This window comes from Pongo pygmaeus, chromosome 13 (assembly GCF_028885625.2).
Source record: "Pongo pygmaeus isolate AG05252 chromosome 13, NHGRI_mPonPyg2-v2.0_pri, whole genome shotgun sequence".
NCBI classification, from domain to species: Eukaryota; Metazoa; Chordata; class Mammalia; order Primates; family Hominidae; genus Pongo; species Pongo pygmaeus.
The window spans coordinates 62114212-62131681 of record NC_072386.2 but is presented as its reverse complement, the minus strand read 5'-3'; the positions used below and the strand labels follow the sequence as shown (position 1 = coordinate 62131681).

Sequence of the window (17470 nt, the reverse complement as noted above, 5' to 3'; positions counted from 1 at the left end):
CGTAGACAGCACCTTCACGTTGTGTCCTCACATGGTGGAAGGAGCTAGCTAGCTCTCTGGGGCCTTTTTTTTTTTGTATAAGAACAGTAATCCCATTCATGAGGGCTTTGTCCTTATAACCTAATTACCTCCCAGAGGCTTCAGTTTCTAATACCACCACCTTAGGGGTTAAGATTTCGACATATAAGTTTGGTGGGGTGGGGAGATATAAACATTCAGACCATAGCAGAAGGTTGCCCTAAATTCTGGAGTCGGGGACGGGGGAGGTATCGCAAGAAAACAGGAATACTGAAAGAGATGGGCTCCTTCTCAGATCTTAGAGAACAAAAGAAAGAACTAAATGGAGATGTGGGAATCACAAGGCCATAGTTCAGGGTCTCGCAGTGCCATTGGCAACAAAGCCTGAGAGCCCGGGCAATAGAGGCAGAACACCCAGAGGAGAAGCCCCTTCCCCTTGCACCGTGAGCCTGGTGTTTGCAGCTTGGTAGCAGTGGCAACAGAACAATCAGTTCTCCTACAATAAGCCAGGGACGGAACAAACAACAGCAGCAGCGGTAGCAGGGAAACAGAATCTGTGTTGGCGTGCAGGGAGCAGGCAGCGTCTGCAAAGTAGCGCTGGCAACCACAACAGAGAGGCCAGCAACAGGAGGAGCAGGAGGAGCGTGAGTCACTGGGGTCTGGGGAGGGCAGCAAGGGAGGAGGGCAGAGGAAAGAGGCAGCTCTCCTGCTGGTAAACATCCCCCAAATCAGCAGAGCAAAACCAGGAAACACCAGAATATCAACCTGTGATTACACAGGCAGATTCCTGGATCCTACCACAGAGCTGCTACATCATAATGTCGGAGTGCGAGGAGGCGGGTAGAATCCAGAAATTTGCATTTTTTTTTTCAGATCAGACAGGTAATGTACCGGGTCATAAGGAGGTTCATAGGGTGGCACGTCTCACACATGCCCGTGAACACCCAATCATCATGCTTTTGAACTACAAAAGAATCGAGACATTTGCATTTTAAAGAAGTTCTCAAGGGGATTTTTAAGCAGTACTACCCACAGGCCTGAGCAACTGGGAGCTTTGCCCTGAGCCCTGCCTTTTAGAGGGCTCAAGGCTAGCCTTCTTCCAGCCACGCCCCTCAGAGCTAACATCCTACAAGACAAGGGAACATGCCCAGCGGAACCCCATGCTCACCTAGTACATGACACCCTCTACCTAGACCATGCATCTGGTACCCAGGACCCTGGATTCATGCCTAAATGGCATTGAGACCAATTCCATGGCCTGAATGGACCTCTGGCCCAGGCAGCGCCTGTTCTGTGCTTCTGCAGGTGGACCACACTGCATGGTGTGCACAACTCTGGAAGGAAGAGTTCCTCATGGGCTGCTTGGTGGACTCGTGTGTTGAGCTGACCATATGTGGTCTCCAAGCCTGACCCTCTGCAAGAACAGGAGCAGGAAAAGAAGCAGGGGGTGGTGCTCTTCCTTGCCCTTCATACTCATTTGTGTTCCCAGCTCACACATGTTAAGGAAGGATATCTATTGGCCTAACTAGACACTTGCACATTATTCTTGTCTACTTTTTTTTAAAGTCACAGGGGTTTTGATTTAGTTAATCTTGTTTTGTCTGGTTTTACTTTGCTTTTAAACACCAGAGAGGAAAAAGAAAGCTCTTAGGGTGAAAATACCAGTTATAAAATGAGTGAATCCTAGAGTTTAATTCCTTTACAAGTTTAATCATTTTACAAGCTTTGATTTTTCCCATGGCAGATGAAGTTTTGGAGAACCAGGCTTACATGATTAAGTAGCATCTTAAAATTTTGAATTCACAGAGTTAATTTAGTGTAAGTAGTATCCACTGAGGGTTTTTTACTGTGTTCTCCATTGTCCTACACAGTGAGAGGATCAATAAGATAGGATGAATATCCTCAAAGCAAGGCCATTGGATAATTCAAGTTGTACACATGAAGAGAAAAAAATAACAGCTGTGCAAAGGAGTATGTTATTTTAAGTGCTAAAGTGAGAGCCCCAGACAAGGCTAACTGCAATAGGAAATTAACAAATCTCCAAGATCCTCTCCTTCTGTTCTCAGTGTTGTCTCCTTCTAGAGGACACACACACTTACACCCCACGCCCCCAGCCCCCAAAGTAAGGGGCTGGTGCTTTCAAAGTTCAGGCACAAGCAAGATTAGCGAATGACACTCTGTGCAATAATGCTTACTTAGTCTGTGGTTAAGGATTTTTTTTTTTTTTTTGAGACGGAGTCTCACTCTGTCATCCAGGCTGGAGTGCAGTGGCACGACCTTGGCTCACTGCAACCTCCACCTCCCAGGTTCAAGCAGTTCTCATGCCTCAGCCTCCCAAGTAGCTGGGATTACAGGTGCGTGCCACCACGCCCGGCTAATTTTTGTATTTTTAGCAGAGACGGGGTTTTGCCATGTTGGCCAGGCTGGTCCGGAACTTCTGACCTCAAGTGATCTGCCCGCCTGGGCCTCCCAAAGTGCTGGGATTACAGGCGTGAGCCACCGCAACCGGCCAAGGATTTTTTTTATATTTCATGTGAGCAAGGAGAGAGACACAACAGTTCAAAATGTTTCCCTTTCTTTCAGTGATGATCCATCCACTGAGCCTTGTCATCTACAACAAGCTCTGCGTTTGTCAGTCCCAGATGGCCTTTGATTGGCTGAGTGTCATCTGTGTTTCTTTCTGTGTGGAATATTGAGTAATAAAATCTCAAAAGAAATTAACTTATTCACACTGTTGGTAAAGCAAGACATTGGTCTCGCCCTAAACTTCCCATCACACAAGCCTAAGGCATCTGACTCAGTACTTACAACTGCCCTGAGGTAATGTAGTATCTGGTTCACTTTTTAACCAATGAAGCATGCTGTGGAGGACAAAGAGCAGCAGAGGCAGGAAGCAGTGACAAGGAGTGACCTGGGAAATTCCAGCTGCCCTCCTGTCCTACTTACAAGGAATAGGTATGACTCATTTTTAAGATGCAAACAGATGCTGACTTGGCTAACAAAATCCTATGCAAAATGTAACCTCTCTAAGACCTTGTTTCCTTTTCTGGAAAAAATAAAACAGATAAGCTATTATATTTGGACACCTGGATACTATTGTTAAGTACCGGTTTAAAAGAATAGGCATACATGTATTTGTTTTGAATATGCCCTTTCTTACGTCCTTGAAGCCGGCCTTCTTCTGGACCGTATCTTTCTATCGAAGACAAACTCTACAAGAAAAACCTCCACAATCCAGGCTTGGGCTGTGCAGGTGTGTGGTGATCTGCTCCTTAGAGATATGTGGAATTTTCCGGTAAGGACGCTAATTAGTATATCCTTGTGTCCACCACCACATAGGAGTCCAAACATCTGGTTTATAATCCTGGCTCTGCACTAAATGGCTATGTGGCCTCAGTTTTCTCACCTGTAAAATCAAGAGGTTGGTCCCTTAAGGTTTCTCTCCCTTCTCACTTCTTTATTGTTTTATAATTCTAGGACTTAAAAAAATTGAGAATGCATACCTATCTTTTCCATTTACTTATCTATACCATAAGGATGAATGCTTATATGGGATACAACATTTTGTGTTTATCGGTTTTCTTTCGTTGCAGGGAGAGGAAGGCATGACTGGGGTAATACTGGGTCAAGGATAAGATATAACATGTATTAGAGTTAACAACTATTCCTCGCTTACCTCATTGGGTTTTTATAGTGATCAAATGAGATCGCATCCTTGAGAAGTTTATCATGTATTATTAGTCTCTATTAAAATGTGGTTAATATTACTAATAATAAAAGTGAACATTTATCTAATAAACATTGGTCAAACACCTTCTACATGTCAGGCACTATGGTAAATATTAAAAAGACAATGATCCTGTTTTTTCAGGCTCAAAGGAAGTCAGAAGAGCTCAGATAAATTGATGACAATATTTACCCTTAAAATTATTTGTTTCCTTTTTGAGACGTTTGGGCAGAATAAAGGCACAAATTGCTACATGCTATTTTCTTTCTCTATTTTCAAGTACTGTGCATCTTTTTAAGTGCCCCATTCTAAACCTGAAGAAAAAAAGACATATCTAAGATTCTGCAAAAGCTCAACTGATTTCAGGCTAGGTGAAGAAATAAAAGATGCTACAGTCTATTAACTGTTGGGACCAAGTATAGTGGCAAGTATTTAATGGGCTCCCTAGCACTGACGAGTGAAAAATGGATGATGATAACCTCACGGCAAAGGGTAATAGAAGACTGACCTTGGACTATGAAAAACGTGTTCTGTAGACTTGTGGCTGCAATTTCAGAGCCCATGATCCTCCTTTCTCACTTTATGCTTCAGTAGCAAAGCATTTACCGGCTTTGAGTTCTTTTAATATAATATGCTCTTTCAGGCCTCCATACATTTTTTTTTTATTCTCTGTTCTTAGCCTGGAACAAGTACAGTTGACTCTGAACAAGTCAGGTTTGAACCGCTTGGGTCAACTCATATGCAGATTTCTTTCAATGAAAGCTACACCGAGTGTGCCTGCCTTTCCTGCCTCCCCTTCCACCTCCTGCACCTCTACCACCCCTGCCACCCCTAAGACAGCAAGGCCAGTCTCTTCTCTCTCTCCCCCTCCTCCTTCAGCCTATTCAACATGAAGATGACAAGGATGAAGAGCTTTACGATGATCTACTTCTCCTTAACGAACAGTAAATATAGTTTTTCTTCCTTACAATTTTCTTAATAGCATTTTCTTTTCTCTAGCTTACTTTATTGTAAGAATACAGTGTATAATACATAAAACATACAAAATATGTGTTAATAAACTGTTTATGTTATTGGTAAAGCATCTGGTCAACAGTAGGCTGTTAGGAAAGTATGCGGGTAGTCAAAAGTTAAGCTTAGATTTTTGACTATGCAAGGGTCGGCATCCCTAATCCCCAAGTTGTTCAAGGTCAACTATAATTCCCTATTACTCCTCACTCTTCCTCCCTCCTTCCTCCTCTTCTTCCTTATCCCTTCTCCTTCATTTTCCCCACAGGCTAACTGCAACTCAGCCCACTTCATTTCCTAATTTTTCCTCCTCCCTGCATCCCCCCAAGTCTTTGTGAGATGCTCTTCCCTTCACTCCTGCCAGCCCTATGGCATCATGGCATTATCATGGTATATGGAGAACTTCTATCTTTTTATCTGTTTCTCCCACTAACCCAGTGGTTTTCAGCTGGAGACAATTTTGCTCCTCAGGGGACATTTGGAAAAGTCTGGAGACATTTTTAATTATCACTTCTGGGGAAGGGGGTTGATACTGGCATCTACTGAGTAGAAGCCAAGGATGCTGCTAAACATCCTACAGTGCACAGGACAGCCCCTCACAAAAAAGGATTATCAGGCCCCAAAGGCCAATAGTGCTAAGGTTGAGAAACTGCACTAGGCTGAGTTCCTTTAAAATATGACCCTATTCAGCCCTGTTCCAGCAGCTCCACAGATGGTGTCCAGTGCCCAGTAGGAAGGAATCCAAACAGTTTTAATATTACATTTGAAATTTTAATCAAAAAATCTTCCAACAGCTGTATGTTATAACTAATAAGCAATATGACCACACACCACAATTCAAAGGAAAACCAATATCCAGAGGTAAAGGTGGCTTACACCCATCAGTCTTTGACACTTTCTCCTATCTAGTTCTCTGTATTTCTTCCCTTTCTCCTTTTCTGTTGTCCCTGTGTTCACTGTCCCCCTTTACTGTCATGTTTGTTTGAATTCCACTTCAAAATGGGAATTTGAACACAGTGCAATAAATTGTCACACATTTGTTTATTTTAGGAAATCATTCCATTTAATTTTAACATTTAAACATATCAATTAGGCCAGGTGCGGTGGCTCACACCTGTAATCCCAGCACTTTGGGAGGCTGAGGCGGGCGGATCACGAGGTCAGGAGATCGAGACCATCCTGGCTAACACGGCGAAACCCCATCTCTACTAAAAATACAAAAAATTAGCCGGGCATGGTGGCGGGCGCCTGTAGTCCCAGCTACTTGGGGAGCTGAGATCGCGCCACTGCACTCCAGCCTGGGAGACAGAGCAAGACTCCGTCTAAAAAAAAAAAAAAAACAAAACAAAACAAAAAACTTATCAATTACTGGGTGACATGCTGTGCACTGCAAGAAAAACAAAGATAAATAGGAAACTGTGACTATCCTAACTGGGGGAGATTTCTGTAGCAGTAGAAAGTAGAGGAAATATAGTTTTATTTCACTAATGTGATTAGGGAATATCTCATGGAGAAAGTCTTCGATTTAGGTCTTCACACATGTTTCATAAAGAATGTTAACACACCACACAAAGGTAATAATGTTGTTTTTCCTTACCTGGCATCATTATGAGGGCCACTTTTCGGGGCAATGATTCTTAAATTTCAGCAACTCCTGGAGGGCTTATGAAAGCACAGATTGCTGGGTTCTGCCCTCATAGTTTCTGAGGCAGTAGGTCTTCAGTGGAATCAGAAAATTGGTGTTTCTTTTTCCTTTTTTTTTTTTTGTGACGGAGTCTTGCTCTGTCACCCAGGCTGGAGCGCAATGGCGTGATTTCAGCTCACTGCAACCTCCGCCTTCCGGGTTCAAGCGATTCTCCCGCCTCAGCCTCTGAGTAGATGGGATAACAGGCGGGCGCCATCATGTTTTTATAGAGGCGGGGTTTCACTCTGTTGGCCAGGCTGATCTTGAACTCCTGACCTCAGGTGATCCGCCCACCTCAACCTCCTGAAGTGCTGGGGTTACAGGCGTGAGCCACGGCGCCTGGTTTTTTCTTTTTTTCTAATCAGAGTTTTTGCTCTTGTCGCCCAGGCTGGAGTGCAATGGTGTGATCTTGTCTTACTGCAACTTCTGCCTCCCAGGTTCAAGCGATTCTCCTGCCTCAGCCTCCCAAGTAACTGTGATTTCAGTTGCCCGCCACTACACCCGGCTAATTTTTGTATTTTTAGTAGAGGCGGGTTTTGCCATGTTAGCCAGGCTGGTCTCAAACTCCTGACCCCAGGAGTTCGGCCTCCCAAAGTGCTGGGATTACAGGCATGAGCCACTGTGCCCGGCCTAGAAAACTGGTGTTTCCAACAAGTCCTTTGGTGCTGCTGGTGCTACCGCGGGTCTTCTGAGGAGACTTTGAGAACTGCTGCATCAGGATTATCAGCCTGGTAACTCCTGGCGGAAGAAATGCACACCCTTCATTTGGCTAAAAGAAAGAATTTCCGACGTTCATAAAACACAACTTGTGGGTTCTCCAAGCAGGAGAGGAAAAATCATGTTCCAGTCAATTCCTGTAACTAACGAAGGGCTCAGGTTTCAAAGGTAAGTTAATTGTCAGACCCACTTTATTGTACCCAGTGTCCTTGGGAAACATAATTATTTATTGGAAATACGTCACAACTAACATAACATTCTTAAAAATTTGTTAAATTAGAAACAAAATATTGTATTTGCTGATATGTTAAAACATAAGGGCCTAATATTTAGAATTGCACTTCTCATACTCACAACATGTACTCAAGATGCTGTTAACATCTACTTTGATGATTGTTTTGGGTTTACTTGAATCTAATGTTTCCATTTAATAATTCCTTTTTTTTCCCTTTCCTTTTTTCAATCAATCCTTTCTCTTTTCTGTGTTCTAGATTCATGTTATCTTAGAATTCCATTTTGGCCTTCTAGGTTCTTTACTTCTTCCTCCAGCCTGTCATTTTCATGTCTTCAGTGATTTCTCAGACTTCTCACAGAAAGTTAACCATTTTTGTGCATCTTGAAACTTTTAACCTTTGATTTGAAGATAAATGCTAATAAATAAATAAATATAATTCTTATGAATACATTATGCACAATGTTAAATTCAAAATGACTGACATGTTTCATGCTGTGTGCTATAGATATGCTAAACTTCATTTCAAACAGACTAATTAAAACACATGGAACTACATGCACTTTTTGTGAACAGTGTCTTCATACCTGTTGTTCGTTAATGTCAGCAATTATAAGCTTATAGGTGTGTTTTTCAAGTGATCACTGAAAATAAATGTAGTATGTCTATTGGCAGAGCCGCTCACACCTACTAACTATTTGAAAAATGTGCTCAAACATACAGTAGTGCCTTCTAGAGAAAGCATAGTATAGTCCTCCCTCATTTCCAAGGACAAGAATTCATTTCTTTAAGCTTTCTTCACAAAATAATGCAATAAAAGAGGAGGAAACTGGGACTTGATTGAAGAAATACCTCTACTGGGAGCATGAACTAATAATGAGTGACTCTAAGAAATCTCTCACAGGCATTTTTATTTTTGGCTTTTGTTGTTGTTGTTTGGTTGATTTTCATTTGTTTTTTATTTTTATTTTTTATTTTATTTTTATTTTTTGAGGCAGAGTCTCGCTCTGTCACCCAGGCCAGAATGCAGTAGCGCTGTCGTGGGTCACTGCAGCCTTCGCCTCCTGGGTTCAAGTGATTTTCCTGCCCCAGCCTCCTGAGTAGCTGGGATTACAGGCACCTGCCATCATGCCCGGCTGATTTTTGTATTTTTGTAGAGACGGGGTTTCACCATGTTGACCAGGCTGGTCTTCAACTCCTGACCTCAGGTGATCTGCCTGCCTCGGACTCCCAACTGTTTTTTTATTTTTTAATTTTAATTTCATTTTTTATTTTTTGGGGGACAGGATCTCACTCTGTCACCCAGATTGGAGTGCAGTGGTGTGATCTCAGCTCACCGCAACCTCCGCCTCCGGGGTTCAAGCGATTCTCCTGCCTCAGTCTCACGAGTAGCTGGGATTACAAGTACACACCACTACCGCCCGGCTAATTTTTGTATTTTTAGTAGAGATGGGGTTTCACCATGTTAGCCAGACTGGTCTTGAACTCCTGACCTCAAGTGAGCCACCCACCTCAGCCTCCCAAAGTGCTGGGATTACAGGCGTGAGCCACCGCACCCAACCTGTTTTTTATTTTTACCATCACTAAAACAAACGCAGCACATGCAATTGTCAGTGCCATTTGGCATCTTAAATTAAGACTGAAGACTGCAAAATCCATTTCCTGTTTTCATCCCCTGCTTAATATGAATTTTTCAAAAGACTACTTCCCTTAAGTTACAATAAGAAAATTAGAAATTAATTTGCTTTATCACAAATGGCTTGCATGCTGAGGCATTGTTTAAATGTGTCTGGTCCTTTCTGATTTTTATAACTTAGAGCTCTAAGTCCTGTCATTTCAGTTTATACCATAGTTTTAGGGACACAGAAATTTAAAAGCGAATGTCCAGAAGGCTCTCTGGAATGCTGGCCTACTTTGCACAACTGAGGGGCTATTGTTCAAATCTTTTCTGTAGTATACATGTTAGTATATCTTGGGCTCTTTCCAGAAGTTATTCTGGCTAAAGGACATCCGAAGCACATCTGAGTTCTCATTCTAATAAAGAAAAGAATGTAATACCAAGGCAGTAGTTGCTTTCTCAGCTCTCTTTACCTCCTCCAATGTTTTACTGGAAAAACCTCCTCATTTATTCATATTTATATACCAATCATGACATCTATCTGGTGATAACCATGTGCTAGGTTTTGTAAGCATTATTCCATTTATTTATTTATTTATTTTGAGACGGAGTCTCGCTCTGCCACCCAGCTTGGAGTACAGTGGCGCGATCTCAGATCACTGCAACCTCCACCTCCAGGGTTCAAGCGATTCTCCTGCCTCTGCCTCCTGAGTAGCTGGGATTACAGGGGCACACCACCACACCCGGCTAATTTTTGTATTTTTTGTAGAGACAGCGTTTCACCATGTTGGTCAGGCTGGTCTCAAACACCTGACCTTGTGATCTGCCCGCCTCGGCCTCCCAAAGTGCTGGGATTACAGGCATGAGCCACTGCACCTGGCCTATGTTAAAACTACCTTATGAGCTAGTTATTAGTGCCATCCTCATTTTATGTATGAGGAAATGGAGGTTTGTAAAAGTTTAGTACCTTGCCCAAGGTTGCACAATTAATGAGTGATCAGGGGAGGATTGGAACCCACTTTTGACACCGGAGTCAGAGCCCTTAGGCACCAAGCTGGGCCACCATTCTCCTTTCCTTATGTCCCTTTTCCCAACCCCTACTTACTTCTTTTTTTCTAAGTGTTCTCAATAAAAGTGACTTGCAATTTGCTGATATGGAATTGGAATTCCATATCCTATGATCTGTTAAAAGATGGTACAGAGACAAAAGGATAAAAGGAATGAGGAGGATAAGAAAAACATGAGCTCTGCCCTGAAATAATGGAAGACTCTGGACACACATGTTAAGCAACTGAAACCCACACATCAGAACAACAAAACCAGTGCCATAGGTTGTAGGTAAATGTCTGTGGAACTAAATGTGAGATCAAATAAGATCTAGAAGCACTAAGGGGGTCTAATTATGGACATGAACAGCATTTGTGAAAAGTTTGTTAGGAAAATACGGATTTCTTCTTTACAGTAGTAAACAGTAACTCTCCACACTACTTCCCCTATCATCCAAAAGTTCCAAAGGTCATGTGAAAATTGTGAATATTAAATAAAGGATCCAGCTTAAGAAACCAGTTTATTACAGTGAGAACTGTCATAATTCAACTAAATGTTTATTGAATGCTCACTATATGTATGCACTGCACAGCAGATATTTTGAAGCCTTAATTTGTTCACAATATTGGCAGAAATTCCTAAATAACTATTCACACTGTAGTCAGTATAAAAACGGTAGTCCATGAAAACACATTTCATAAGCTTATTTCTCTCTAAATTGGAAACATTTTGAATTAGGGTAAGAATTTGTGAAAAAAAGTACCCGTTTATTTCTGCTATTTAGTGTTTTAAATTTAAAGCAAGCTATGTCTTCTTCAAAAACATAGTCTTTAACATTGTTTTCTGAATTTAGTATGTTTAAAAATATATGAAAAACCAAAATGGGCTATGAATTCCCACATGTCACAGTTAACTCATTCGAACCTAGCATCTTCTTCCTACATGGAAAACTATAAAACTCTCTCCTTTTAAATAGTCTTCACTATATTTGAAAGTTTAAGAGATCACATTTTATCATCATAAATACAAAGCACTTGATTCTACTGACAAGCCATTTTCCACAATGTTTATTAATAAAATGATCTTAAAAATAGAGAACCTAGGCCAGGCACAGTGACTCACTCCTGTAATCCCAGCATTTTGGGAGGGAGATCACTTGGGGGAGGGGGGCAGATCACTTGCGGTCAGGAGCTTGAGACCAGCCTGGCCAACATGGTGAAACCCCGTCTCTACTACAAATACAAAAAATTAGCCAGGCATGGTGGTGCATGCCTGTGATCCCCACTACTTGGAGGCTTAGGCAGGAGAATCGCTTGAACCCAGGAGAGAGAGATTGCAGTGAGCCGAAGTTGCACCACTGCACTCCAGCCTAGGTGACAGAGCGAAACTCCATCTCAAAAAATAATAATAATAATAGAATAGAGAACCCATACACTGTTTCTCAACCTGAAAACATTTTTATCTTGGCAAAAATGAACAATATCATAAAAGAATGGACTCATGAAATGAAATCTATTTTTCAACAATCAATACCTATAACATCAAAGGGCTAAGATAAGCACAAATTTTAGAAAAGATGGTTATGCACCATGCAAATGTGCATATGAGAAAGGGTTCTACAAACAAGTGGGACAGAGGTAGGAAAAGAAGGTCATTTGTGTGGATGCCTGGTAGTGCTATTTCTTTTTTAGCTCATGACTAAATATATTGCTCTTTACTTAAAACACCTCAATGGTTTCTCATTGCCCACATTACAAAATCCAATCCCTTACCATAGCTCTCAATGACCTGAATGGAATTCACCTCTCCAACTTCATTCCCTAGCATTCTCCCTAGCATTAAAAAAATCCCTAGCATTTTTTTAATCCAGTCTATCATTGATGGACATTTGGGTTGGTTCCACATCTTTGCTATTGTGAATAGTGCTGCAATAAACATACGTGTGCATGTGTCTTTATAGCAGCATGATTTATAATCCTTTGGGTATATACCCAGTAATGGGATGGCTGGGTCAAATGGTATTTCTAGTTCTAGGTCCCTGAGGAATCGCCACACTGACTTCCACAATGGTTGAACTAGTTTACAGTCCCACCAACAGTGTAAAAGTGTTCCTATTTCTCCACATCCTCTCCAGCACCTGTTGTTTCCTGACTTTTTAATGATCGCCATTCTAACTGGTGTGAGATGGTATCTCATTGTGGTTTTGATTTGCATTTCTCTGATGGCCAGTGATGGTGAGCATTTTTTCATGTGTTTTTTGGCTGCATAAATGTCTTCTTAAGATCAGTAATTACAAAGATAGACTCCTAGGGAAGTGGAGTATCATCTAACTCTATGCCACCAAACTATCCAAAATTCAGCCTTGAATCAGAGGTGAATCCCTTCACAACAGTAATTACCATTGTAAGAAATATGTTAATTATTAGCATTTGTAGCTTTGCTAAAGATCATTCCCATTAAAATGCCAGAATTTGAATTAGACATTCATTGTAAAATTAAATGACGAGAAAGTCATGAAACCATATGCGTTTGGTTTTCTCTATCTAGTGAAACATAATTCTGCTTTTCTCTTAACATTGGCAAATTTTATTGATATGGTTGTTACAGGAACCTTCTTCTTTTGATGGATGGCTCTAGTTTGAGCAGTTTTCCTTCTGCCACTGCGCCACGTGTAAATATTAACTGTGATGTAACCTACTCTATAAACTGAGGTTTTAAATTCAAGAGATAATTTTAATCCTGGTTATGTCAATGAGTTTTCATTGAAGATAAACATAGCCTGCTGAATTTTTACGTCAATAGAGTGAAAATAGTAGAGTATATATGCAGTTACCAAATTAGAAAGAAATTTTATTTATTTACTTATTTGTTTGTTTGTTTATTTGTTTGTTTTGGGGTTTTGCTTTGTTTTTGTTTTTGTTTTTGAGACAGTGTCTTGCTCTGTCACCCAGGGGTGCAATGGCATGATCTCGGCTCACTGCAGCCTCCGCCTTGTGGGTTCAAGCAATTTTCATGTCTCAGCCTCCCGAGTAGCTGGGATTACAGGCTTGGCTTTTTTTTTTTTTTTTCTGGTATTTTTAGTAGAGATGGGGTTTTTCATGATGGCCAGGCTGATCTCAAACTCTTAGCCTCAAGTGATATGCCCGCCTTGGCCTCCCAGAATGCTGGAATTACAGGCATGAGCCACCGCACCCAGCCAGAAAGAGGTTTTTTAATCCCTCCACTTTGAATTCTCTGGTCTTCCAATGTTACAATAGCTCCTCTTTGGACAAAGCATTGGGATAAAGGTCAGATATTTCAGAGGACCAAATGGAAAAAAGCACTAAAGCAATTTTCTAGCAAATGTATCTGAAATATTATTCATTATACAGTTTGGGTACCCACATTGATTGAATTTACTAAACCATTTATTTTGTGTGGTTACACTTTGACATTATAGGTCAGATCAAAATGACACACAAGAGCAATAGAGGGCCATTTGCTCAAAGTACATGTGTATTTATCTTTCTGCTCTAAATGCTTCCAAATATTACAGTTGTTGAGGGTAGAGCCAGTTGAGGGTTTTGTTTGTTTGTTTGTTTGTTTGTTTAAGTTAAGGAACAAGGTAGAGCAAGTATTCACCCATTGTCCTGAGAGAAGAGCATAGGCCTTTGGTTTTTTTCCAGGAGCTGAGTAAATCTGCCCATATCCTGATAAGTAGAGGTTTTTCTTGGGATGGAGGTGGCCCAATCTGCATAAGGATCCCAGTCCCTGAACTCTCGACAATATTCAAAATGAAAAATTATAATAATGGAAAATAAAGTACAAAATTGGCAGTGTCTTTGAGGACAGGTGATGCAGGGCTACCACCTGGATTTAAATGTTTATGAGAGAGGGCTTGTTTGAGCAGGTGACTAATGCTGGAAGTTCCCCCACCCTAGGCACCTTAGCATAGTAGGTGGACTTGACAGCGCAAAAGTGTAAACTAAGCCTGGCATGGTGGCTCACACCTGTAATCCCAACACTTTGGGAGGCTGAGGCAGGCAGGTCACCTAAGGTCAGGAGTTCGAGACCAGCCTGGCCAACATGGCGAAATCTCATCTCTACTAAAAATTCAAAAATTAGCCAGGTGTGGTGGCACGCACCTGTGGTCCCAGTTACTCGGGAGGCTGAGGCATGAGAATCACTTGAAACCAAGGACAGGCAGAGATTGCAGTAAGCTGGATCCCACCACTGCACTCCAGCCTGGCGACAGAGTGAAACTCTGTCTCAAATAAATAAGCAAATAAATAAATATAAATAAATAAAAGTGTAAATTAAAATGTGTTGTTCCCCTGGGACCCAACCCAAGTCCTGGTCAAGGACCCAGGCCAACCAGCCCATTCTAGTAGCAGTGTAGACTGCATGGAACCAATCTTCATTTATGATATCAAGTAGCAAGAAGCAACAGCTCAGACCTAACACCACCATCACCATCACCATCTTTGAACTGGGATTTTTACACTATTTGGAGGAGTGGAATCACAAGAAGAAATACTAGATTCTTGCTAGTAAGTCTTATGGGGGCTAGAATGGTCAATTCAAATAATTTTTTAAAAATATATGAACATATTTATACCCTAAGTTTGTACATCAGGACCTACTGTTTATATAGTTCCAAATAATCTGTTATTTATTGTTATCTTGTTTTTTTCTTTTTCTACATGCTAATTGATCATTTATACTAAACAAATAGTTGCATTATTATCAGGGAAGAATTTGTAAAGTTCTAAATAGAAGATGGAGAGCATCTATTTACCAGTGTTAGCTTTTTAATGCTCTGAGGAAAGATAATTGGTAATTGGCAACTCTGTTTTGTTTTTTTTTTTTTAAAAAAAAAAAAACCTACTCAAACATTTTGATGAAGAAAATTTTTTTACTAAAAAAAGGGAGGGACAATAGCAAAAACAGAGATAAACAGGCAGCTTTACTGGTTGACTTTCTATGTATTAAAAACATCTCTCTGACTCTACAGGTAAATATAAATTTGTGGTTATGCATAGGAAAGCTTAAGTATTTCACACATAAGGTCAAGTACTCAGATGGCCGTAGTTTGCAAAAGGGCCACATGTACATTAGAATTCAAAATATAAGTATCTGCTTAGATAAACTTTTAATTAAATGTTTGTGATGTTTGACTTTTCCTTGCCAGATAAATAAAATCCAGCCACTGACTAATTAAGTAGAAAACTTGAGCACTGAGACAGGACACAGAAAAACAAAAATAATTTATCCAGTGATTTAGCCTTTCTTAATGAGGCCAGGATATGTTACAGAGGATGAATTTGCTTCAGATTGAAGTGTTTGAAGAGTATGAACCACCAAAAACACAGATTCAACTCATGTAAGAATCCACAAATGCACACACACACACATATTCCTCAAAAACATCAGGCATTAAATGTCTAGGGTTTTAAAAATATATATCAGTTCTTAAAATGGCTCCACAGAAATGACAAATCTGAAAATCTAACTAGTGGCTAAGGCCTCTATTTCATGACTCAGACTTTCTGTTCTTGTCAGAGGAATGGAAGGAGAGCAATACCTTTTAGTTTAGTTTCTCTCCAAACCTACTTATCAGCTAAGATTACAATGAAGGTCACAATTATAAAATGGTCGAATTCTGTCTATTTTAGGCAGTGGAAGATATACTTTGATTGTTTTATTTAATTTCCTTTCCAGGGAAAAGCCATTAATGCATTTCTTATTTTTTTAGAGCTTATTTTTCAAATCTACCTGGATCATTCAGTGCCTTTTCTTGCTTTGGGAATAATTTTGGAAAATCTATTGCAAGCAGATCATGAAGAGGATAAAGAAAATGCAGTCAGTTTGTTCCAAGTCCTTCAGTTCACTGCATTTTATTGTGTTATAAATTTCATATATTCAGCTTGGACTCTCCTCTAGCTCCTCTGTCCCACCTCCCTCCCACACTCATCTGAAAGATAAAAATATGTGAGTGCTGTCTTTTTCTGCTCAGACTTTTACAGAGTAACAGTAATAGCTTTGAAAATCTTCCAGTATAATTAATCTAACCTGTGACATCATTTAACTGTAGTGACTCACATTTGTGTAGTACTTCAGACATTACAATATTTTCTTATTTGAGACTTGCACAGCCCAATGAGAAAGATAAAGAAGGAATTGCTACTATTTCTGTTACACAATGGAGAAAATTGTGCCTCACAGGGCCCGATGATGGCCCAAAATCAGCTAGTAAGTGGAAGGGCTGGTTTGCCTACTTTGACTTTACTACTTTGCCTCTTTCCAACTAGTTGTTATGTGACTTTCCATCTAGCATGTTTTCAACATATTCAGCATTTATGTTTCTCTCATGAAACATAAGTAGGAAAACAATAAGCAAAATAGAAGAGAGAATTTAGAGAATTCTCTAGATAGGTTGCCTGTTGCCCTGGATAGAAGTACTCATTTTGATCTCTATAAAGATTGCACATAAGCCTTTACATAAAATATCATACATATCTCACAACTAAAACTCAAATATCAATTAATATTCAGAGCAGGAAAAGTTAGTAGCCCAAGAAATTGTTCTTGGATTCTGTGCTTCAGACCTGTCAGTCTGAGTCAAGGTAAAAACTCTTAACTTTATTGATGGTACTAGTGCTTCAGCATCAATAAAAATATGTTGGTAATTCCACAAATATTTTCAGATTTCATATGTTTTTGCATTTCATGAACTCCTTAAAGCCTAAGCCCAGTTCTTGTTTGCCCTTATATCATTGCAGATAACCTCAGTGCCTTGAGCATAATAAATATTCTGTACATGTTTGATTTGTTGTTAAGCACTTGACAGATACCTGTAAGGCACCATAGTTTCTAGCTTAAGCTGACTAGTCAATATGGATCTCAACAGGACTCTGAACAAAACTCCATTGTTGATCCTAATTTGCACATAGACACAATTATTCTTTGGTAGATTCACATAATAAAGGTTATGTTTGCAATCCTATTTCTAACCAAAGCATTAAACTGAGTCTTTAACTTATCGATCACTATAACTTGATAATGAACCTCTGTGTGTGTGTGTCTGTGTGTCTGTGTGTGTGTGTGTGTGTGTGTGTGTGTGTGAAAGGGTGGAGAAAACTAGAAATAGGCATGTGTGTTTTTCTGTGCTATTTGCTAGAATGGGAAATTTTTCTTCATTATTTTTCTACAAAACAATTTGTAGAAAAATATTTTTCATTATTTTTCTACAAAACAATTATTGGCCAAATAGGTTTGCTTTAAGTTAAGATTAAAAAAGAAAAAGACTACATTATATATTTAAATATTTATAATATATTACATATAAAATATATTTAACATATATTTATATATTACATAATATATCTTACGTATACAGCACATGTCTGCATACATATATACATGTGTATGCATGTGTGC

The 17470-nt window shown here is 40.0% G+C and overlaps 1 non-coding gene across 1 annotated transcript; it reads right to left on the bottom strand.

Moving 5' to 3' along the window:
• Window positions 1-890: 890 nt before the first annotated feature.
• LOC129044815 (small nucleolar RNA U13) lies at window positions 891-994 on the bottom strand. The gene has a single exon (XR_008504805.1). It is a non-coding gene; the product is annotated as a small nucleolar RNA U13 (small nucleolar RNA).
• Between the last annotated feature and the right edge of the window lie 16476 nt (window positions 995-17470).